The 26,608-nt window shown below is 36.5% G+C and overlaps 1 long non-coding RNA gene and 1 pseudogene across 1 annotated transcript; one reads left to right on the top strand and one right to left on the bottom strand.

Moving 5' to 3' along the window:
* Positions 1-997: 997 nt before the first annotated feature.
* LOC116668114 lies at positions 998-25,540 on the top strand. Its single transcript, XR_004325186.1, has 4 exons — positions 998-1,022; positions 10,027-10,030; positions 15,067-15,078; positions 25,438-25,540. It is a non-coding gene; the product is annotated as an uncharacterized LOC116668114 (long non-coding RNA).
* LOC102516687 lies at positions 18,296-26,332 on the bottom strand (annotated as a pseudogene).
* Positions 26,333-26,608: the final 276 nt, after the last annotated feature.

Here is a 26,608-nt window from a genome sequence, read left to right as displayed (position 1 = left end):
TCTGTAAATCTAAAACTATTCTATTATTAAAAGTTTATTTTTAAAAATAAGTGCAATCACATCATGACTTTGTTTAAAACTACCTGATAGATTCCCACAACACTTGAATATGAATCAAAGTCTTTGCATGGGCCTACAAAATCTACATCATCTCGTTTTCCTCTTTCCATTCCCTCCGCTACCTCTCTGACTTCATCTCCCAGTGCTTCTCCCTCACGGGCTGCTCTCACTCATACTGGTCTCCTCACTGCTCCAGAAACATAATGGGCATCTCCTGCCTCAGGGTCTTTGCTCTTGCCTTTCCCGTCCTCCCATTCTGTGGTACTTTTCCCCAGATAACCACATGGCTTTCTTCTTCACCTCCTACAGGCTTTACTCAAAAGTCACCCACAAGATGAGGTGTTCCTTGGCCATCCCACTGTCTTAGTGGAATCTGAATGAATTTTCCATTACTGAAGATATTCACATTCTTTCAGAACCTAAAATTTGACCTGCTCATTTATTCCTCTAGCATAGTGTACCTGAGAAATGTTATGATTACAGTGGTTTTGACACCAACTAAGGAACGTGAAAATTGTTATAGTGCAAACACAGTGACCTACAGCTTTCAGTAGATAATAAAAAGGATAGACATAGCTCTAAAAATTTAAACTCTTCTGGTGACATAGATGTTTTTAAAAGTAGAATATGGGCAATAGTCACTGAATGACATTGTTCAGCGAGTGTGTCGCTGTTATTAATCTATGTATATATATATTTTTTGAGCACTCCTTGTCATCAAGCCCTCATGCCGAATACTGAGACACACAACTAGACACAGGAGTCATTAAGAAGCTTGCTGTTCTAGAAACATCTAAAACTCTCCCTGTGAACGTACCTTGACCCTTAGGGCCCTAGGAAGTCTAGAAAATCATAAGTGCTATATCAAAAGTTTTACTTTGCTTGGGAGTTTAGCTGCCTTCAGAAATAAGTGATGTCTTCCCTAAACATTTGTTTCAGATTCACTGTTACTTTCAGACGTAGTGAAAAAGGCAACATAAACAATGAAATGGGATAAATGTCCTTTTCTTTCTAGTGTAATCTCTTTTCCAAACATTGTTGGGTCAGCAATAGTGAGTAAAAACAAATGCTAGTCTCATTGTATTTTCATAGCATGGTCAAAATTCTGACTCAGCTTCTCAGAGTAATTTCTCTAGTCCAGAAAAAAAAAAAGTGAGTTCTATAGAGCATAGAACAACAATAAGGAAAGTAATGAAGAACTTGTGGTAGACTACTTCAAGGTAGATTCTGGAAAACTTCATGGCAGAGCTTTCTTTGGAGGATTAAGGTGGTGAAAATTTTTCCCAACTAGAAGTCAGTAAGGTATTTTCTTCTGCCACAAACAGTTTTTGTCCCTCTGCTGCCTGAACTATTATGTTACCAACACCATTTTCATCATCTCTATCATCGATAAACAATCACTTTTTATCTTCTAGACACAGAGCAACAGAACCAGGCATGGTGGGCAGGTGGGGGGCAAAAATGAACTATCCGTCCCTCCAGTGCCTGTTCCTAATTGAGACTACAGCATATCTAATTTTAAAAATTAAGACAGTAAGTTCAAAAATCCTCCTCTCAAATATTTTTTCTTTCATTCTAAAACAGGAAATAACTACTTCATGAGGCTAGATATGATGTATGCAAATTGTCCCATAAAGGGCTGGCTTATAGTTGGCTGTAAAACAATAACAGCTACAACTTACGGACAGTTTGCTATGTTCTAGGTATCACCCTAATCACTTTACGTACAGTTACTTATTAAACTTAAAAATAATTATATAAGGTAAACACTTTAAATATGAGGAAACTGATGCACAAAACATATTAAGTAACTTGCCCACAGTTAGCTTGGAAGTGATGGATGAGCATGTGAACCTAAGCATTCTGGCTCCAGAGCCCACACCCCTAAACACATTGCTATATTATGGCAGATATTTGCAACAGCTTGATTCTAAAAAGGAAGAGCCTTCTTTGGTATCTCTCTCGATTGTCCATCATGTGCATTATCAATGGATTATGCTTTGTCAAAGTGAATTTTTGAGTATAATTCTCTTTGACATGGCAGAGTGTAGCAGAGTAAACACGGGCTTTGGAACCAGAAAGGCTCAGGATTAAATCCTGGTATTTCTACCTACTAGTTGAACAAACTGGGCACAGAACATAAACTTTCTGAGGCTCCTTTGAAAACTAAAGGTCTATTTCTCAGAGCTGTTATAAGCATAAATGAATAGTGCATATTATAGCATTTTAAAAACTGTAAAGCAGAATACAAATGTTAGTTTTTCTTTTTCTTTTTTTTTTTTTTTGGTGCTTCCTATACTCTTTATTTTTATTTTTTAATAACATTTTTTATTGATTTATAATCATTTTACATTGTTGTGTCAAATTCCAGTGTTCAGCACAATTTTTCAGTCACACATGGACATATGCACACTCGTCACATTTTTTTCTCTGTGAGCTACCATAAGATTTTGTGTATATTTCCCTGTGCTATACAGTATCATCTCGTCTATCTATTCTACAATTTTGAAACCCCAGTCTATCCCTTCCCACCCTCCGCCCTCCTGGCAACCACAAGTCTGTATTCTATGTCTATGAGTCTACTTCTGTCCTGTATTTACACTGTTTTGTTTGTTTGTTTGTTTGTTTTTGTTTTTTAGATTCCACATATGAGCGATCTCATATGGTATTTTTCTTTCTCTTTCTGGCTTACTTCACTTAGAATGACATTCTCCAGGAGCATCCATGTTGCTGCAAATGGTATTATGTTGTCAGTTTTTATGGCTGAGTAGTATTCCATTGTATAAATATACCACCTCTTCTTTATCCAATCACCTGTTGATGGACATTTAGGCTGTTTCCATGTTTTGGCTATTTTAAATAGTGCTGCTATGAACATTGGGGTGCAGGTGTCATCCTGAAGTAGGGTTCCTTCTGGATATAAGCCCAGGAGTGGGATTCCTGGGTCATACGGTAAGTCTGTTCCTAGTCTTTTGAGGAATCTCCACACTGTTTTCCATAGTGGCTACACCAAACTGCATTCCCACCAGCAGTGTAGGAGGGTTCCCCTTTCTCCACAGCCTCTCCAGCATTTGTCATTTGTGGATTTTTGAATGACGGCCATTCTGACTGGTGTGAGGTGATACCTCATTGTAGTCTACACCATATACAAAAATCAACTCAAAATGGATCAAAGACTTAAACATAAGACAAGATACAATAAACCTCCTAGAGGAAAACATAGGCAAAACATTATCTGACATACATCTCAAAAATTTTCTCCCAGAAGAAATAAAAGCAAGAATAAACAAATGGGACCTAATGAAACTTACAAGCTTCTGCACAGCAAAGGAAACCAGAAGTAAAACAAAAAGACAACCTACGGAATGGGAGAAAATTTTTGCAAATGAAACTGACAAAGGCTTGATCTCCAGAATATATAAGCAGCTCATACGACTCAGTGTAAGAAAAAAATAAACAACCCAATCCAAAAATGGGCAGAAGACCTAAACAAGCAATTCTCCAAGGAAGACATACAAATGATCAAAAGGCACATGAAAAAATACTCAATATCACTAGTTATCAGAGAAACGCAAATCAAAGTTTTTATTTTTCTGTCATCTTCAAGGCTTTCTGCCTCTGGCTTCAAATTCATTTTATCTCTTAGTATTCCCCTTGATATCCTGGACTTATGGTCAAACATGACATGTGCTGTACTACTTGGATAACTTTGTTTATGCCCCTAATTTCTTCAAAAGCAGAGAAGAAACTCTGACACTAGAAAACACACTCTGCACATGTCCATATACACTCCTCACACTTCTCAGGCATCGTGATCTGATCTTGTAAACTTACACAACCACTGGAGTGCTTGAATTCTGAGAGAAGCCTAAGACATCACCCGGGGAGTTCACAGGATTCTCAAAAACAAAACTAATCAATCAGCCAACCAAGAAATAAATAAATAAAATCAAAAAACTTTAGGGATAGTGAAAAGAATATTCCACGTTAAAAAGAACAAGAAGGCAGGCTTGTATAGTTAAAAATTGTTGCTATGTAATTGAAACTCAACTTTGTTCTCAATAAAATGGTAAAAACAAAGATTCTCTGAAATAAAAAAAAAGAAAGATAATTACAAGACAACACACTGAAATGAGAAGGAAAAATGAATTAAAGAACTGATATAAGGAAACTAACCATTCCATGGTGATATTAATTTAAATACAGTACACTACAAGCAACAAAAGCAGCTCTGACATTTCTGAAGAAATGTAAAATAAGTCTGGATTTTCTGTGGACTTGCCATGTGGATCAACACACTTGAAATTTTGAATATCCTTTTACTCTGATTCCCTTTCTTTTTTTTCAACTGAAGTAAAGTTAGTTTGCAATGTTGTGTGTTTCAGTTGTACAGCAAAGTGATTCAGTTATACTTGTACATGTTATGTGTATAAATATATATTCTTTTTCAGATTATTTTCCATTACAGATTATTTTACAAGATATTGAATATAGTTCCCTGTGCTATACAGTAGGTCCTCATTGTTTTCTCTATTTTATACATAGTAATATGTATATGTGAATCTATTACTGTTTTGTAAATAAGTTCCTTCTATAATTTTTTAGATTCTACATATAAGGGATATCATATGATATTTGTCTTTCTCTGTCTGACTTACTTCACTTAATATGATAATCTCTTAAGTTCATTCATATTGCTGCAAAAGGCATTGTTTTATTCTTTTTATGGCTGAGTAATATTCCATTATATCTATATCTATCTATCCACCACATCTTCTTTCTCTATTCATCTATCAATGGACATTTAGGTTGCTTCCATGTCTTGGCAATTGTGAATAGTGCTGCTATGAACATTGGGGTGCATGTGTCTTTTTGAATTAGGGTTTTCTCCAGGTATGTGCCCAGGAGTGGGATTGTAGGATCACATGGTAGCTCTATTTTTGTTTTTTTAAGGAACCTCCATACTGTTCTCCATAGTGTTTGCACCAATTTACATTCCCACTAACAGTGTAGGAGGGTTCTTTTTTCTCCACACCTTCTCCAGATTTGCAGACTTTTTAATGATGGCCATTCTGACTGATGTGAGGTGATTCCTCATTGTAGTTTTGATTTGAGATTCCACTTCTGATCTTTTATCATAATACAATACTCTTCAGAGACATATAAAATGATTTCTTTAACAAGGATGTTCATTTAAAATGCTAAAATATTTTTCCTTTTTTGCAAAAATGGATCCATACTATACTAATACTCTGTTGCCTATTTTTTTTTCCTGCAGCCTATTTTTAATTTATCCTTATGTTTTAAAAATTGGGAAAAAATATAAATAAATGTAGTAAATATTTATGCTCATTTACATTCAAAATGAGCATAAAGAAGAGTATGGGAAGGTATACACCAAATATTGATCATAGGACACTTAGAGAATGTAGAGAGGATAATTTGGTTGGGGAAAAGAGAAAAACAGGGGAAATTAAAAACTCTTGGTTGTTTCTTAGCACATCTCTGTTACCAGGTATTTTTCAAAACTGATGTATTGTTCTTGCAGTTCGAAAGAAGAAAAAAAGGCAATGAAGTAATTTCAAAAATTTTATTTAGGAGAAGAAAAATTTGGAAACTATCTGTAGTAGTTAAGGTACGACTAGCTGTTTAACACATGAACTCCCAAATCCTTGTGAATTATTACAGAAGTTACTACTTGCTCAGGTTCACTGGGGACGTTTGGTGGGTACCCTTCCACACGGTGAAACTGATCCCGCCCTTTCCATCCTGTGTCACTGTCATTCTTTATGTCTTAAAGTCCTTTGCTCTCTACAGACAGAGAATAGGGGAAGACAGAGAGTGAAGAGAAGAAAAGAGAAAGGAGTCCATTAAAGATCAGCTCTGTAAGTGTGCATATTGTTTCTGCCCAATTCTACTTTAACACAAAACAGTCACATGGCCCCACCAAGATGCAGAGGAATGCTGGGAAATGGACTCCCAGGCTGAGCAGCCACTCTGTCCAGCAACAACTCAACATCATGGGTGGGGAGTGCAGCCTTGGTAGACAGCTTCTCCGCCATTCTGTTTAAATGCCTAAAAACATGCTACTGATTAAAAATATTATAACAAATCTATTAATATTGTCATAGAAAAATATGTAGTAACATGGGAAAATATTTATTATACCATCAAATTTATAAAATGGTATTACAATCCCACTTTAGTAAAAAAAAAAAAAAGAGATAAAGAGAATATATATATTTGAAAGAGTCAGACAGGTAGATTGTATATACATATATGTATTCATTCCCGATTTCTCCTTAAAGAAATCTTTCTAAAAGTGGAATTAATGGATAAAAATATATTTTTAAAGTATTGTGCTATTTTGTCTTTTTTCTTCTTATAAACACAATTCTTTGCTTTGGAGATATTTGAGAGATGTATCATAGCACAAAAAAGAAGAGAAATTATCCATACTCCCACACAAGGGATATATACCAAAATGTTAATGATTATTAACTCTGAGTGCAGATACTATGAGTGATTTGTATCTTCTGCCATGTGCTTTTAAGTATATTCTAAAATTTCTACAGTGTGCTTACATTACTTTTATCACCAGGAAAATTGAATACTACCTAAAAAAATTTCCATCAGCCCTTTCAGTAATGTTTCAGAAGTTACCTTCCCCAGGAAATAATACCAGAAAACCTAGCTGTAATTAGGAGTCCTTTTCTCTCACTGAAGTAGCTACATAAAAAAACTCATGATATGGAGCCCACCACGTTGGAGTGGTTCTCCTCGGGTGGCAGCACTGAACAGGGGTCCAGTGGGTGGACAATGGGAGGCTCAAGACCCTGACTGGAACCAGGACACCCAGTACTGCCTCCTAAGGGATTTCTCTGCCACCGAACAGTTTGTTCCAACCTTGAGAAAATCTGTTTAACCTCTTCATGCCTCAGTTTTTAATCTGTAAAATGAATGTTACAATGGTACCAATTTCATCAAATTACAAGTAGAATTAAATGAGCTAATACATGTAAAGCATTTAGAAAAGTACAGGCAGGTAGTGGTCCAGCACTAGACACTGGCTATCATTATTATTATTACTATTATATTAAACACTAATGTAAATTTTATTAACTCCTACTTTGTAGTCATATTTTTCATATGCTTTTTAACCCTTATTTTACTACACACTCTTTGAAGTAGACACCATGGCTTATGCCTATTTATAGCTCTTATAACGTGTTGTACACCATTCTGTACAGAGTAAGCCTTCAATAAACTATTAATTGAATTCGTCAGTAAATGCATGAATGGGTTAGAAAAGCCTCAGACTCAGGTGTATGACAGGAAGAACTTAAAAGTAGGTATTTGTTTCAGAAATCTGCTCCAGGAAGTACTGTGGATAGTGGACTTTATCAGTGGAAGTCAAAGAAGAAAGGAGAAAAATCAAAGAAGAGAGATTATGGGGACAAGGGAGACGGCACAGGTACACCACTGCCTTAAGTAGCTCTGGAAGGAGGACAGTGGCACTAGAGTCACCATAAAGGAAAAGGATAAAAGGACAGGGGGCTTCTCTGATCAGCTGTCTGGGAGGAAAGCAGTAGTATCAACTTGGAGAACTGCTGCGAGCATCATTTTTTTCATTAACAAAAATAGCACCTGAGTACTCTCAGATTCAAAGAAGTTAAGCAAATTACCCAGGGCCACACACCAAGGAAGCTGCCAAATAGGACTCAACCCAAGTCTGTCTAACTCCACAGGCTGTGCCTTATTTAATAAATATCTGGTAATATTAAGTTTACCCCAAGGTAGGTTACAAGCATACTAGTTGGCTAATCCTGAATCTGTTTTTTGTTTACTTATTATTCCATTTAACAGCTTGGTGTTGATTTTACTTAATTATGCTTTGCAAAATAGATTAAGTGCTTTAAATCTGTTATAAATATGTCTCTTTCTCAGATACAAACAGTGCCGCTTTGTTATTTCCCAGGGATTTCCCTGGGTCCGGTCCAAAGGCCCAAAGTTTCCAAGACTACGTTGCTTTTCTCACTGAGCCACTTCACAACTCACTACTGATGTCAGCAGAGGGGAAGAGCCTGGTTCAGAGCTTGAAAAGTCACAACCCCCAAAAAGAGGGAGAAGGCACACTGCCAAACCCTTCTTATTTGCTTAGCTTTAACAAATAGTACCCTGAACCAAGCTACACTGGAAGCCTTCAGCTTGTCACTGAATAATTCATGGTTATTTAATTTTGGCCCCTATCAAAAGATTTACAATGCATAATCTTTTAAGCACAGAGATTGTAAGCATGTCACAGGGCTTGTTTAAAGCTTCACTGTTCCGTTTAGTACATTTAACTTTGCCAATGAAAAGATCCACAAAAATTGATGTATTCTTATCCAACTTGAGATTAGACAATACACGTAAATAAAGAATGACATCTGATATCACCAAATGTCTCCTTTACTATGCTTGGTATTTGGAACTCAGAAATGTCCAAACAAACTGTATAAAATCATTTTCAGAGGGACAAAAAAAGAAAGAGAAAACAGCCTTGTTTTTCAGCTCTAGACTTCTGAATACTAAACCTGGAGCTAATGGAGTGTTTATTCTAGACATCAGTGTAACAATATTACTGTCCTAAAAAGATGTGTATTTACATAAATTGACAGTATTTTGTGATATATGAGAAAAGCAGACCTATAAGGATTTAGACAACCCTCAAACCAACTGTAACTGAACAAAAGTAGAGTGAGCAGTTCCTAAAGCCCCTATCTGTTCCAACTGTACAGACTGTCAAAGGCAGAGCCAACAGCAGTTCTCATTTGGTCTTACTGAGGAGATTCCTCCATCCTATATGCACTGCTGTTAGTATACAAATTATATCTTTGACAGAGATGTCAGTATAAATGGTGAAGTTTTCATTTTAAGATCCAAATTTTTTATACAAAGAAGAGAAAGCAAGAGCTATGACTTCTTCTTGCTGAAAAAATTGCAAAAATTGTAACTCAAATAGACATAACTAAAAGCAAGAAGTGCCATCTCTGCTTAACGGCTCACAGGGAGATGGACATTGAAAAGTTCTTATTCTGTAGCAATAAGCAGACCTTTATCTATTTTTTTTTAATCGTAAAGCAGTATTTTTGTCATGATTTCTTGACTTAAGGAAGAGAAACAGCAATTTAGAGAATACCACTCCTTAAGGGAAAAGAGAATCTAAATCATCTCAGCATTTGGAGCATTTTGTACAAAATATTAGGCTGCTTTGTCCAAAGACAGCAGGAGTCTAACTCCCCTGGCAAGCACATTTGTAACATATATTTCTAAGCCACATAGCTTCTACTGCCTTTTTTTAAAAGTAAAGATTGGTCAAACAAACCAACAAAAATAAATTTTCTTTCTGAAGAATATGAACAAATGTCAAAACAGCAAGCACTTAAGTTACAACTGCCCCCAGGCAAACGTAACTTCAAGCTGGGCTTATGCTACTATCATAAACACCACACCACAGGAAATCACTAACACTAACCACGACCAAGCCAGTCGTGCCTTTCGAGTTTAAGACATAATTGCCTTAATGAACTCACACAGTATCTGAAAAGTTCCCAATGTAGAGTCATTCACTAAAGTAAATCATGTTCCATATAAAGATTTTCTGTGTTTGGTCACAGATTATTGTAAATTATTTTGTAATGTTAAGGGGTTGTAAGCTTCAGGTAAATGATGGTAACTAGGAAGCTATCAAGAGAGCAGCATTAAAAGTGTTTTTGTATTTTTTGGGTGGTGGACAGATGCCAGAGGGAGGCAGCATCAGATCAGTAACATAATCTCAGATGTTAAGGATGTTGCTCCTTGTACTCAAATTTAGGCAAGAAAATGGACAACAGAGATGAGGAAAGATCAGGTAAGCAACCCAGCCCACATACACACCCCAGCAGGGGAAAACTGCTTCCAAAGATAAACCTTCTAATATTTTAGTGCTGTTGACTTTTGTATGTCCCTGCTGATTAAGCTTCTATCACTCACTTTTCCTGCAGGACTATTCTTGTAACTCAATATTTTCCTATGTCAGGAAGTGCCTTAAATTTCCCTTTCTCAGTTTCAACCTACAATCCCAGTACTCCACGGGATATTAGAAGAATAATTAAGCAGTTGTAAATCATTCTAAATATTCCAAACAAATGCTAACCACAGTCCTAGAAATAAAAATTAACCTCTTCTCTATAATTTTAAAAATTTTTGTACTTTCTCATTATATATTACGCAATTGCAATTTAGTAAAGAAATGAATCCTTTAAAACAGAAACTATGACTGTAATGTAATTTCAATTAATATGTTATGTATTTTTAATTTGGGGCACCATTATCAATCCATTCTTTTCCTTGATTGTTTTGTTAGTCTGCTCTGCACTATTTTAGTTTTAGCCATTCATCTGGAACAAAGGACATTTTATAATTAAATGCTACATTTCAAATAGTTTCAGAAAACCGCTTTCATATACCTTGTTTTATATTCCAAGGCAAAGCAGCACTATCTGAGATTTTTGGGCTTCGCTCTTTGATTTTAATTCTTTGGTCACAATATTTGATCTCAACATGTAAGTTAAAAGACTCTAAGTGGAGGAAATGTTCAACGTGAGATTCACTATTAATAAAATACTTAGAAGTTCATGTCTCCCTCAACCAATCTCCCTCACTATTCCTCCTTCCTTATCTCTCATGCAGAATTTTCTTAATGTTGTCCATAGGATAAGAAACATTCTTCTCTACATAAATTAGGAAATCTCTCAGTGCTGAATGTCAGTACTCCTGTCCCAAAATACAAATGAATGTGTGCCCTACAGTAGGATTTTGCATTTTTCAAGAATGTACTGTCCAACCTTGGCAAAAATAACATTTAATATTTTTTACTAGCTTCTCTCACCAGTGGTGTTTTGATATTAAGATAGTGTTTATTTTTTCTTAGATAAATATTTATTTACTTGGCCCCCTTATGGATACATTCTTGAGAATCTGAACAAATACTTACAACCTGTCTAAATTTTTTGTCTTCTATGATTTTCAATTCTTGGATAGTTTTCAGGAAAGCTATTTCATTTCACCCTTGACTTCAACATAATGCAAACAATATTAAAAATATATGGCAAAATATAATCTGAGCTAGAAAGAAATTTCTGCTTACATAAAACAATTGAGTTATAAGACAAATATGTTACATGAAAGATAATTTATAAGGCAGAGGATAATACTAGATAGGATATTGAGATTTGGTGATAATATGTTATATATTGTATACTATACCAATTTCACCAGTAGAATCAGAAAAAAAGAACTTGAAAACTCAGATTATAGGTTTATAACTAAGTAAATTTGGTAGTCATTTATCAAGGTTTTGTGAATTTGTCATAAGCATTATGGAGGGCAACTGAAAATCTAACACTCTATTTCACTTTTTAAGATCTCAAAGGCCATCAGGTTAATATAATGCAAAAGTCCCACTTCCTGCTAAAACGACCTCTGAGGATTTCACCATCATATAAATGGCCAGCATTGATTTAGGCATTGGATGGCACAAGTCTTATTTCAGATGTGCAGTAATCTTGATATTACATAAAGTAACTGAAAATACAGCTGGAGAATGCCTACCACTCCACTGAAAGGACTTCCTGGAATATCTCCCACCCACTTCCAAGTTTTTGACTGTATTTTTGCAAATAATTTTTACTAGATCATCGCTAAATGTATGAGCATTACATAAACCTGGGTTCAAATCTCTGTAATTCCATTTCTGTGGTATGTGACCTTGGAGAAACAATTTACTTTCTATAAGTCCTGGAATACCCATCTATCTGTCAAATAACATTACTGACATTTTACTGGTAGTTTAAGGTTAAATGAGGCAGGGACTTTCTAAAATAGCCTCTTTGTCTTATCTCTTCCTGACCCCTTCTGAAGTCTCAACACCTCAAAGCTAACAAAGAAAGAGGTTTTGTATTATAATTCAAAGCTTGAAACTTTTAGTCCATCTCCATCATTATTTCTTTCATCCCACAATAGAATGGTATGTAAATTTGAGCTTTATAAATTTGGGCTACTTATTAACCACCTTGTACTCTGTGAGATAATAAAAAGTACTTACTGGTCTTTGCCTCCAGTTTCTGGCACAGAGTTTCTAAAACTCTTGTAACTTCCTAAGTGATAGGAACACTAGAAGCAGCTCTTGCTCTAATATTTGTCTTTGACCGGGTCCCTGAAAAAGCTCCTAAAACCTCTGTAAATTCCTAAGTAATAAGAGCACTAGGAGCACCTTTATTCTGATGACATGACTCCGGGGGAGTTCCAGATGGCTCCTGAATGGAGGCTGGTCACCAGAAAGATCAAGGCATGATTAGAAGCTTGGAATTTTCAGCCCTGCCCTCCCTCCCACTTCTCCAGAGAAAGGAGAGGGGGCTGGAAATGAAATTAATAATTGATTATCCCCTGTGAAGAAACCTCCATAAAATCCCACCAGTAGAGGGTTTAGAGAGCTTCAGGGTTGATAAACTCATGAAAGTACTTATGGAGGTCAACTCATGGAGTGCTGCACCCAGAGAGAGCATGGAAGCTTCCTTTTCCACATACCTAGCCCTGTACATCTCTTCCACCTGATGTTCATCTGTATCCTTTATCATATCCGTTTATAAACTGCTAAATGTAAATTTTCCCTGAGTTCTTGTGAGCTGCTTTAGCAAAGTAATCGAACCTGAGGAGTCATTCGTGGGAACCTCTGATTTGTAGCCAAATTGGACAGATGTTATGCGTAACATGGGCTTTTAACCAGCATCTGAAGCTGCTAAGCAGCAGAGGGGTGCAGTCTGGTAGGACTAAACCTTCAACCTGTGGGATCTGAAACTATCTCCATGTAGACAGTATTAGAATTGAGTTAAATTATAGGACACCAGCTGGTGTTACAGAGAATCACTTATTGTGAGGAAAAATTGCCACATATTTGGTGATCAAAAATGTCAGAAGTAAACTGTTCTATGTGAGAAGTTAAAGGAGACTCATGGGAGAGAATCACTGGGTTTTCCCTACACAGAAGGAGGAAAAATCTGATATTTTTCTTTTATAGTCTCAATTTCTCCATCTGTTAAATGGTAATAATTTATTCTCAATTTCATAATCAATAAATAGATTTTGAGAAGTAATAAACACTTAATAGATTCCAAAAGCTATTTCTTAACAAGGCAAAGGAGTGCTTGTCTTTTTTCTAACCTTAGCTTCTAAGTCTCTACTCTGTGAATTTAGTATCAGATTGTTTGTATCCATGATGGTGCAGGGAAAGAGAATGGGGTGAGATAGAGAAGAGGCTGGAAGGAATAGTGGGAAAAGCAGTGGAAGGGAGAAAAAAATACAATCACATCACATACATAAAATGCCAAATATCACACAGTAAACAATAAACGACATTCCTTGATATTAATTGCCTTTGATTCCCATTGAGAGACTTAAGTATCTCATTTTATAAATATTTACTAATGCCGTCTATCTTCATTAAGTAAAATGACCTTCATTGCCCAATTTTAATCAGGACAAATTATTTTCATTAGTAACTATACCCAAAAAATGGCCTAGCCATATGGGAAGTATTCTGGATTAAAACACACTGGTGCGTGGGTTCTAGCTTTGCCTATAATTGGATTAATGTGTTACTATATTTCATTGCTAAGGCCATTAACAATATGAACTTTTATATTGGAATTGCAAAAGCACATAGAAAACTTGAGCAGCTTACCTCATAAGAACATAATTGACAGAGAAGGTAGCAGGTATTGGAGGGAGTGAAAGTATATTCCGAGATCTTGATATAAAGAAAAAAGATCTAGAACATTCAGACTGCAGAAATTATACGCTTGGTAGAAAATTCTATACGTTATTTTCTGTTTACTGGAATGACTTTTAAATCATTTTGGATGGCTGTAAATTCATCTTTCTAAAATAAAGCACATCCTATTGAATCCCTTAATTATTTTTTTCAAGCATTACATCAATAATTAAAATTAAAGGTCTCTCAGGGAAATTCAGTTGAGAATTTAAGTCTTGGATTGATTTAAAGATTCAAAGGATAATAGTTTTATTTGGTTAATTTACCCAAACAATCAATTCAAGGTAAAATAAAATCTTAAATAAATCAAATCTTTAAATTTAGGCAAAAAGAGTATTGGGTGTTTGGTTTTAAAGATATATGTAATTAATTCACTGGCCAGTTTTGGTGGGTATGGAGAGATGTTTGCTTTTTCTACTTAATACAAAACCCTATTTTTCTATTTAGTTAAATCACTTTGTTGTTACTCTAAGAAAACTACAAACTTATCCTTGATTTCCATATGATATTTACCTGGACTTTAAATAAGTTATGGTAGTATTCACATTCTTCTGATTCAAGTAAATAAAAGTCAACTATTTTCATTTATCTTCAGAAGTCACTTGATTCTAATGCTTGAACCATTCTTTTATTTGCAAATTCTTAAAATTCCTATTAAATATTTTTTTACTCGAAACTGCTAGAACAAGAGAGTAAAGGGGTCAAATCTTACATTTATTATTAATACTTTAAATTATCTTATCATTAGATCATTATTAATTCACTCTTCTCATCATCCAAATAACCAGAGAGAGAGATAGAAAGTGGTATTGCTCATGCCTCTTAGTGAAGGTTGCCTGTGATTGGCTTCATGCTTCCTATAAATGTTTAATAACTACATCACAGATCCCATAATTAACCTTAGTGTAATGTAATGGATGCTGAGACCAAAGGTAAAAATAACATTGTACTAGGAGTTGTGTGGAGAAAACTGGTTTTAAAAATGTGCTAAAACAAAATCATAAATATTCCTTTTATAATTTTATTTATTTAGGATTCCACATTTGTTTTAATTATCCCTTGCACTGAGAAACTTCTATGGTGAGGTTTACTTCCCAAGTTTCTGAGTATACTCTAAAATTTTACATATGAATTTCCTCCCCTTTGATGGATAGCTTCCAATCTTTGTCCTATTTTTTCTACAATTATTTTCTAAGGACTTAATACAAATTTAATACTTCTGTGAAAACATTTATTAAGCATTTACTTTATACCAGGCCTAGTGTGCTAGGTCCAGGGACACAAGTGAAATAAAAGCTGAAAGTCCAGCGTATATACTAATATATGATGCTGTACGGATCATTCTTAGTTTCCAACATTTCCAGCACATGTCAATGATGGCTGCTTCTAGGGTTTTGTAATTCCTACCAAGTACTAAGGATTGATCTTCTCTGAAACAGTCTAGTTGTTGGATATCCCCACAGACACTAAAAGTGTAAGAGGCTGCCACATGCATGCAAAGCTGACCCTGAGTAAAGGCCCTATTGGCTTGCATTTAGGACATGTGGATAGAGAGAACTTAGGGCAGAAGAACTAAGTAACCACAAGGTTGGGGGAGAAAAATGCTCCTTAGGAAAATTAGCTTAGTTGCAGATTTTACTTGATAATTGCTTTAATTAAATACAAATTATTTATAACTTTTTTATTCACTTCTATTACTAAACCACTTCCAAAACATCTTGAATTTTCATAAGCAAAGTCTACAAAAATACTGCAGGGATGTAGATTCATTCATATCAATTGAAAAATCCATTGAAAACTAAATAAAAGGAACTACTAAGACTGTGCATGACTTTATAGCTATTAGCATTGTAATGGCATGGTTTACTTACTAAGAGCATACCACAGTGATTAAAATGTTTCAATTCTATACTGTCGATTCTTAAACGTATATGCTTACTGAGGTAGATTCTTTTTAAAAAGTCCTCAATAAACATAAAACAGTGGTAAATGCCAAGGCCACAAGAAGGTAGAATGTTCCTTACAGTTTCCCCACAGGAAAAGCCCAGCACTCAGACTTTCACTGCTCCATGTCTGCTTGTCTGTCTCCTGAGAGATTCACTTTCTAAATTATGTGAAAAGCAATCGGGGACCTCAGTGAGAACTTACATGACTACTCATTGTCCACACAACCAGCCATGCACATTAATGCTACTTTCTTTTGCCTGGACATCCTCATCATATAGACACAAAAGACACACAGTCACTACTTTCCACATTCACCAGATTCTGAATTTACCCCTCAAGAAAGGAAAACTGTTGTATATATTTTCTTAAAGCGAGACAATCCAAACAGAAATTGAAACATATTTAAAGACACAGTCTCACAAGTTCTGAATGCTGCAGATTCAGACCCCGTAGACTCCTGCTCCTGAAACTTTTTCCTTTGCGTACTGAAGGCATCAAAAAGTAGGTTCTGCATTTCATTCTACTGCTGTGCAAATCTTTAAGCATTCATCTTTGATTACAGAAGTTAGGGGAAACTAGTTTCTGAGAAATGAGAGCTCTCTTGGCCTTCATAGAGTGTGCGGCTCCCTACAGACATCTTGGTGCATTATTTAGGTTTTCCAGTCTCTCTCTGCAGGTGTTAGCGCTTAAGCTTAGGAAGTGCAGCTAAAGCTAGCGAGTGGAAGGAAGTCAGGTTTCACAGCCTGACCACCTCTATGGGGGAACCAGATCATACCACTCATGGAAAAACCAAAAGAGCTACAGAACCATTTCTGTTTGGCATTTTAAAATTGGACTTTTCCTTCTTGGATGAATCTGAAGAAACTATTTTTGTGGTCAGACAAAATCTTTGAGGGAAGAATTCCTGGTGCATTGAACACTAAGTTGTACAATGTCAAACAGGCATTTCTATGGTGCCAAATATACCTACTTATGCCAATACTGCTTAAATTCAGCTCGAGAAATATTCTTCATAAATTTGTTACCCAAGTCATATTTTCTTTAGACATAAGCTCTGAAATGGCACAATTAATTAATTAGCCAAAAGTAATTATTTACCACCTGCTGAGATCTATGCATCATGACTTCTGCTCCCAGAGAACTTAAATTCTAGTTAAGGGCAAGATGATGATTAGGAATGTGGCAATTTTATAGGACCAACTAGAAAAAATCATATAAATAATTTTGTTCTTCCAATAAATCTATTTTAGTTCTATTTTTAAAAAATATTGTGATAGATGACCACAATTTCAATTAACAATCTAATAGTTTCTCAGCCTTAACAAGAAATGATACCTATTATTTGATAACTATGTGTATTAGTCAGGATTCTCTAGAGAAAAGAACCTGTGTGTGTGTGTGTGTGTGTGTGTGTGTGTGTGTAGGAGATTTATTATAAGAAACTAGCTCACACGGCCATGGAGGCAGAGAGGTACCAAGAATTACAGTCGGCATGCTGGAGATGCGGGACAGCTGATGGTGTACTTCCAGTCTGAGTCCAGAACTAACAAGCGGAGAAGCAGGCAAGCCCATGGTGTAAGTATCAGTCTAAGAGTCCACATGCTCAAGACCCAAAATGACCCATGTTTCAGTGTGAGTCCAAAAGCAAGAAAAAAACAATGTCCCAGCTCAAGGCAGTCAGGCAAGAGGAATTAATTCCCTCTTACTCATGGGGCAGTGAGACGTTTTGTTCTACTCAGGCCTTCAACTTAATTCAGACTGAAATCAGGACCACTCACATTAGAGAGAGCATACTGCTTTACTCAGTCTAGGAGTCAAATGTCAATCTCATCCTAAAGTTAACCATCAAAAGATCACCTCTTTTCAACTTGGCATCCATACATATTGCCCTTAAACGATACTCAATCTCCATTAACAAGGTCAGAATTTCACTAACATATCTGTGTGTAACCAAAAATGCACTAACCAGGAGGTAAAGTCCTTGAGGGATGTTTGCCCTTCTCCTTGATATCTCATAACTTAAGTACTACTATGTAGAATTAATAATACTTAAATACTATGATATAAAGTCACTGCATCTTACGATACATGATAAAGGAATAAGAGAGGAAAGAAAACAAAGATAATTGCTAATCACACACACAAACATATTCGTAACAAAAAAAGCAGAAAATACTCATGACAATTACAGTTCTCATTTCCATACCTGGCTGTCTGGTCATAGTCGGATTTTATATGTCCCTTCTCACACTACCCAGTCTATATTTCCTTTGCCTTCAGCAAGCCCCTCGGGTGGTTCTGATTCTTTACTGGGCATGGTGACCCAAACTTCATTCTTGAAGGGTCTGGGCCATTAGCAGTCCCTTCTGGATTGGCTTGTTGTAGTCTTCCACTGACCTTAATCACAGAGCATGGGAGTACACCAACACACTGTAAGGATTGCCTGTACTCCAGACATACTCTTCCTTACCTCCATGGTATAGTAATAGTCCAGTTTCCCCTTGGTAGTCAGGATAAATTACCTCGGCCAGTGTAGTAACTCCCTTCTTTGGCTATTGATTCAGAAGCATGAGGAATCCAAAGTGGCTGGGTGGCACTCTTAACTTCTAGTTCAGTGAAATCTTTGTTCTGTTTCCTGGTGGAAGCACCTTCCCTTTGGAACTAACACTTCCAGGTCAGCATAACATACAGTTGCAGGAACAGGAAGAAAAATCTTGCTAGTGGTCTTGGTCATTAGGGGTAATAGTGAGTGGTGCTACTGCCATTTCCACCCATTGATTTCTGGATCCATGAATCGTGGCCATGGAACAAACAGCACAACATATTGAACACTATTTCACAGCCTATGCAGGCTTACAGATAACCTTGCTGCATCCTTCTGTACTGCCACCTTGCTGTCACTGTAACTGAGTCTTCAAAAGCCATTCCATTATTCTGTTGAGCCAGTTGCTTTAGGATGGTGAGGAATAAGGTAAAACTATAAATCCTATGAGCATGGGTCCACTGTTGCACTTAATTTGTTGTGAAGTTCCCTAATCAGAAACAATGCTGTGTGGAATATCATGATGGGGGATAATGCCTTATGAGGTCCACAGATGATAAATTCGGACGGTAAGAACAAGATGCTGCCTTGTTCATGGAAGCAGTCCAGTATAATCAACCTTCCACCAGGAAGCAGGCTGGACACCCTGAGAAATGATACCATACTGAAGACTCAGTGTTGGTCTCTGATGATATCGTATTTAGTACTTAGCAGTGGCCATCACCGGGTAAGCCTTGGGGAGTGGAAGTCAGTGGTGCCGAGCCACTGCATGCCCTCCATTCCTTTAGTATGGCCACTTTGTTTATGAGTCTATTGGCAATGACAGAGGTGGCTAGGGAAAGAGGCTGACCAGTATGCACAAAACAGGGTATCTGTTCCCTTATTTGTTTCTAGCATTGTTGTGATATAACTGACATACAACACTGTGTAACTTTAAGATACGCAGCATGATGATTTGATACATTTATATATTGCAAAATGATTACCAGAATAGTATTATTAACACCTCCATGACTGCACATAATTACCATTCTGTGTGTGTGGTGAGAACTTTTAAGATCTACTCTCAGCAATCTTTAAGTGTATGACGAAGTATCATTTAACTAGTTACCATGCTATACATTAGATACTCATAACTTACTCATCTTCTAACTGGAAATTTGTACATGTTGACTAGCATATTCCCATTTCACTCTCTCCCCAGCACCTGGCAACAACCATCCTACTATTTGTTTCTGTGAGGTTTTTTTTTTGTTTTTTTTTTTTTTAGATTCCACATGTGGTGATATCATACAACATTTGTCTTGCTCTGTTTGACTTATTTCACCTAGGAAAGTGACTGCTTATATGTATATATATGTATATATAGTTACAGGTTCAGGTATAGAGGTAGATATATCTCACATCTTCTTTCATCCATTCATTCACTGATGGACACCTAGGTTATTTCCATATCTTGGCAATTGTGAATAATGCTGCAATAAACATGAGATTTCAGATAGCTCTTCAAGACCCTGATTTTATTTCCTCTGAGTATATACCCAGTAGTGGGACTGCTGGAACATATGATTATTCTATTTTTAATTTTTTAAGGAAACTCCATTTGTCTTCCATGGTGGCTGCACCAATTTACAATCTTACCAACAGTGCGAAAGTGTTTCCTTTTCTCCACACCCTCATCAACACTGGTTATTTCTTGTCCTTTTGAGAACAGTCATTCTAATAAGCATGAGGTGACATCTCATTGTAGTTTAGTTTTGCAGTTTCCTGATGATTAGTAATGCTGAGCATATTTTCATGTGCCTGTTGTCCATTTGCATATCTTCCTCAAGAAAATACCTATTCAGGTTCTCTGTCTATTTTTCAATCAAATTGTTTTTTGCAGTTGAGTTGTATAAGTTCCTTGTAAGTTTTGGCTATGCCTTATCAGATATGTGGTTTGTAAATATCTTCTCCCATTCTGTAGGCTCTCTTTTCATTTTGTTGATTGTTTCTTTTGCTACGCAGAAACATTTCAGTTTGTTGTGGTCTCACTTTATTTTTGCTTTTGTTACTTGGGCTTTTGGTATCATATCCAAAAAATTATTGCCAAGACCAACATCAAGGGGCTTTCCCCCTATATTTTCTTCCAGGAGTTTTATGGTTTTAATTCTTCTGTTTAAGAGAATATCTTCTCCACTTCGTATCCATCCATGCTCCCTTGTCAAATATTAGTTGACAATATATGCAAGGGCTTATTTCTGGGCTCCTGACTCTATTCCATTCATCTCTGTGTCTATTTTTATGCTAGTATGATACTGTTGTGATTATTATAAACTTGTAGTATAGTTTGAAATCAGAAATTGTGATGCTTCTGGTTTTAATTTTCTTTCTCAGTATTGCTTTGACTATTTGCTTTTTTGGTGGGTCCAAATGCTAATGCCATCCAAAAACACACTCACAGACACACCCAGGAAAATGTTTGATTTAATGTCTGGGTACCCCGTGGCCCAGTTAAGTTGACCCATAAAAACATCATGCCAATTATTACTTTTTAATAATAAAAAGATAAGGACTGGCTCTGTCCTGCTCATCTAATTTCCTAGTGCATCAAATAATTGGCATTCAGTAGATACATATTTTTTTGCAGAATAACTGACTAAACACCAATTCAAGGACACCAAATCTTTATATAAATATAAAATTATTATGTCTATGATAGATATGAGAGTACATATGTCTTTTGTCTGAATCTCCACTTACAATGTACCAAGACTTCCTCCCTTGAGAATCTTCTCCATTTAGCAAATCACAGAATTTCTGGACTCGTCTGTATTTTTCAAACAATGCTTTAGTAATCTTATTATAAATTCAATTGAGATAGAACATCTTATGATTTAGGAATTACCTTACATACTACATATTTAAAGTTTTATTATATATAATCTACATATTACTCATATATATTTAACATACAAAATATTATTTATTATATATATAAAGTCCCTTAATTGATTCTACATTCCCCTCCAGATATATTCTTATTATCTCTCCTCTACTTTAAAGACCAATTTTTCAAAAAGTTTTCAATGTTTGCTTCCTTTATTTCATCACTCTTGTCTGGCCTCATCTTGGCATTTGCTAAGTTCCCAGTGGCTCTCCTATACCACTAAATGTAATAATTAATTCAAAATCTTCATCAAACTTGATCTCTCCACAGCAGTGATACTGTTGACCCCTCAATTCTTTTGAGAATAGTCTCCTCCCTCAGCTTCTTTGGCACCACATTTTCCTCCCCACTGTTGGAGGGTCTCCCAGCTTTGCAGTAAGTCCTCTTCTAAATTCATTTCCTTTGTTAGCTTTGACTACCATCAAATATGGAGATAACACACAGGTTAATGTTTCCACACATACCTGTCCTCTGTGTTCCACAGCACATACCCAATCATGGCATTTCACTTGTATTCTGCAAAGCCCTCCTCTTCCCCAGTGTCCTCTAAATCCTGATCCTTATCTTGTGTTTCCTATCTCAATGAATGTTAAGAGTGTATTTTCAGTTGTGTAATTGAGAATACTAAGAACCTCTGTTGACACTTCCTATTCCATCACATCCTTACATCTAGAATCACCTTGTCGATTCTCTCTTATATATCTCTGAATTGCCTCCACTTCTTTCTCTTCTTTCCCTCCTCTGGTCTCCCAAGTCTAAGATAACATTACCTCTGGTCTGCATGACTGCAATAATCTATTAACTTTTTCTTCCCCCAAGTTCATTTCTAGACAGTCCAATCTATTATCCATACTGCAACTAGACTGACCTTTTCAAAATGGAAAACTAATCATATATTCCCAATATTTGATGGGTTTCCCCTTGTATTTAGCCTAAAAAGTTAACATCTTGACATACTTATAAGGCACTGCACAGTCATGTCTTCTTCTATCTTTCCAGATTCATCTTTGATTTATTCCCCTCTATCCTTTTCTCTTACCTTTGCCTCACTGTACCCTAGACACACTGGCCTTGTCTCATTGTCTTGAATGCTTCATAGTTTTTCACATGACATAGCCTTGTGAAAAATTCCCCAACCCCAGAAACAGCTTAGCTTTGGTTAACAGAATGGGACAAGCCTAAGAAAGCTTCCCCTGACCCCTGATACTAAATGCTCATAAACCATTGTGTACCCCTCATCTGGATTACATGTAATTGTACTTGTTTTATTATTTTATACATGTTTATTTTCCCCAATATATTTCAATATCCACTAGAGTAATTATGATGTCTCTTTTATTCATAGCTATGTTCCCAGATTGTGGCTGGCACATTGACTAATAAATGATGAAGCTAAATAAATAAGAAGTTATTCAGTGTTGATTGTGTGCAAGCACCATAGGTTCATATAAAAATATGTCAGAGATAGCCTTTACCCTCAAAGATCTTACCTTCTGCCTTAGAAGATAAATGTAAATAGAAATGAAAACTAAATACTACATTAAATAGTAATTAACATCTAATGCTATGATATGAGAAGTCTCAAAACAATCTTAAAATAATTTATAAAGTAATACAAGAAGTAAGATGTTTATGTCTGGAAAGACTAATGATAATTATGAAGGAAAAGAGTATTGAGCTTGGCCTTGAAAGATAGGATGAAGTTGGAGAGTCAAAATGGAAAAGGTAGCAGTTTAGGGGAAGAAGAATGGAATGAGTGACCCTACAGAGATGGGCTAGCTTTGGAAACCAAGATTGATGGTGATGCCCTCCCAACAACCCTCAAAGGACCCCAATATCTGTGGAAATGAAGAGAGACTGTGGTCTTAGAACTGATAAAACCAAACTGTGGTATAATAAGAATTCTAGTGTCTGGAAACCCTGAAACAAAGCTTTAGTACTCTGTTTCTACAAGGTCTAGAAGTACTATTGCTGCGTAACTGGAATGTGGGAAGAAAAGGTGTGAAAATCCAATGGGACACTTAAAAAAAAATTTAAACAGCTTGCAAAGTTGGTCTTATTGGACAGTTTCCCGAATCTCAATGAGATCTTTAGAATTGTCAGCACATAAAACAAGATATATGTGCTTTTCCTCTTACTAGTAAGAGCTATCCCATGCCGTCAACATTTTACTTTTCATGCTTAGATGCACTCACAGAATCTTCTTTTAAAGAAAACTGACCTAAAGATGGTTTGCCAACTATCCTTGGAAACTGATCCCTCATTGTGAAAGCTATGTTTTTCTTGAAACGCTTCCTCTAAAAGAATAGAGTTGCATATTTGGCAATACCAAACAGAAACATATTACTTTATCTGTGAAATCATTTTGCAGTAGAAGAATTAAGAAATCCACAGCCTCTTTCCTGTAATTTCCTACATAGAAATGCTAATGTAAACATTAACACTACACTGATTTATAGCATTTCTGTAGATGTGTATCAATAACAAATACCAAAGTGTGTCACTAGATCTCTAAATCACAATGGTATCCAGGCTGGAAATGATACAATATTTGAAAACAGACTCTATTTAATATGATTTCTTATCAAATTAACACATCACATATTTTTAAGTGTCAAATGTTTCCACAAGGCTTGTTTTGAAAAAGATCAGTTTCCCCTCTTCCCCATCACCATCCTTTCTTCTTGCTCACAGAGATATCCACTTTACTGCTTAATTTCAAACCTAAGCATTAGCCTCTGACTTCTAGCTATGGAACATGAGAATCTTACTTTCTGTTAATCTCCCTCTCCCCTGGATCACGTTGTATTTATGGTTTCCATACTCCATCACTTTAAGATAGACATATCATAACTTGTGTAGATTCACATCCAATATTTATTTTAATCATGCAAAGCATTTCACCTCTGAATCATATGATACATGATATCATCTTATTTCCTGCATAACTTTTTTCCTGAAGTCAATAATTATCTTGTTTATAGCTTGCTTAATTTTTTTGGTAATTATCACTAGTTTAGATCCAAACTCTCTGTCAATCACTTAATCTGCTTTTATGAATAAAACCACATTTGGTGTTCTACCTACTTCATCTTTTCACAGTAAGGACTCATGTACAGAACAGCTCTCATTGTAGGGTCTCTTTCCTTGAGGGATTCTCCTTCCTCATCTCTTTGGTTGAATCCCATGTTCACTGAACCCCTTGTCTTCCTCTTTCTTCTTTATCCATTCATTTTCCTGGACTTGATACTTCAGTAACTTTCTAAGAAAGTAAGCTTGAGAGGCAAATATTCTTTTTTTTTTTTTTCTCATTAAACTTTGTTTTAATGGGTCTCAAAATTCTGTGACAGATTTTTGGTCAAGTTGTTTCCATTAAAAAGTACTGATTTTAAAAACTAATAACATAAAACTGCTACATACACACACACACAAAACAAATGGTCCACAAAACATTCTCCTTTCCTTCTGAAAGTTTTACGATGCACTGTTATCATTAACCAGTCTTTTACTATTAAACTTAAATGGCCAATTGAGATGAACAGTTCTGAGACCATTCTTCTACCACTGATTAAGACTGGGGTGGCAGGTATTGGGAATAATATTCATTTAGCCTTCTGAGGTTTCTGGGCAGACTTGGTGACCTTGCCAGCTCCAGCTGCCTTCTTGTCCACTGCCTTGATGACACCCAAAGCAACCATCTGTCTCGTGTCACAGACAGCAAAACGGCCCAGAGGAGGATAGTCAGAGAATCTCTCAACACACATGGGCTTGCCAGGAACCATGTCAACAATGGCAGCATCACCAGATTTCAAGAACTTGGGGCCATCTTCCAGCTTTTTCCCAGAACATCGGTCAATCTTCTCCCTCAGTTCAGCAAACTTGCAAGCAATGTGAGCTGTGTGACAATCCAGCACAGGTGCATATTCAGCACTGATCTGGCCTGGGTAATTCAAGATAATCACCTGAGCTGTGATTCCATTGGTGGATCATTTTTGCTGTCATTGGCCACATTGCCGCGACAAACATCCTGGACAAACACGGTCTTGATGTTGAAGCCCACGTTGTCCCGAGGGAGGGCCTCACTCACAGCTTCATGGTTCATCTCAGCAGACTTGACTTCAGTTGTAACGCTGACTGGAGCAAAGGTGACCACCATGCCAGGTTTGAGAACACCAGTCTCCACTCGACCCACAGGAACACTACCCGTACCACCAATCGTGTAGACATCCTAGAGGGGCAGACGCAAGGGCTTGTCAGTTGGCTGAGTTGGTAGTAGGATGCAATCCAGAGCCTCGAGCAGCGTGGTTCCACTGGCATTGCCATCTTTATGGGTGACTTTCCATCCCTTGAACCAAGGCATGTTAGATTGGCTCCAGCATGTTGTCACCATTCCAGCCAGAAATTGGCACAAATGCTATGGTGTCGCGGTTGTAGCCAGTTTTCTTAATGTAGGTGCTGACTTCCTTAACAATTTCCTCATCTCTCTTCTGGCTGTAGGGTGGCTCAGTGGAATCCATTTTGTTAATGCCAACGATTAGCTGTTTCACACCCAGAGTGTAAGCCAGAAGGGCATGCTCATGGGTCTGCCCATTCTTGGAGATACCTGCTTCAAATTGACCAACACCAGCAGCAACAATCAGGACAGCACAGTCAGCCTGAGATGTGCCTGCAATCATGTTTTTGATAAAGTCTCTATGTCCTGGGGGCATCAAAGATGGTCACGTAGTACTTGCTGGGCTCAAATTTCCACAGGGAGATATCAACGGTGATACCGCGCTCATGTTCTGCCTTCAGTTTGTCCAAGACCCAGGCATACTTGAAGGAGCCCTTTCCCATCTCGGCAGCCTCCTTCTCAAACTTTTCGATGGTTCTCTTGTCAATGCCACAACATCTGTAGATCAGATGGCCGGTGGTGGTAGACTTGCCCGAATCTATGTGTCCAATGACCATGATGTTGATGTGAGTCTTCTCCTTTCCCATTTTGGCTTACATTTAGCAGAGGTTTTCATAAAACCTGTGTCCTGGCAGCAAACCCGTTGTGAAAAAGAGAGGTAAATATTTTTATTTGTGTCTTAGCACAATTATTCTCTTCACATTTATTTGGCATAGAACCCTTGTTTGAAACTTACTTCCCTTAAAATTTTGACAACATATCTACTGTCTTTAAGATTCTATTGATGATGTTGAGATTTTCAATTCCACTCCTATTTTTGGATCATTATTACGAAATCTTGCTTTTAGAAGACTGCTGAATAGCCTTTTCTTCACCAGTGTTCTA

This window comes from Camelus ferus, chromosome 13 (assembly GCF_009834535.1).
Source record: "Camelus ferus isolate YT-003-E chromosome 13, BCGSAC_Cfer_1.0, whole genome shotgun sequence".
Classification (NCBI taxonomy): Eukaryota; Metazoa; Chordata; class Mammalia; order Artiodactyla; family Camelidae; genus Camelus; species Camelus ferus.
The sequence above is the reverse complement of the archived record's forward strand: the minus strand, read 5'-3'. Positions and strand labels throughout refer to the sequence as shown.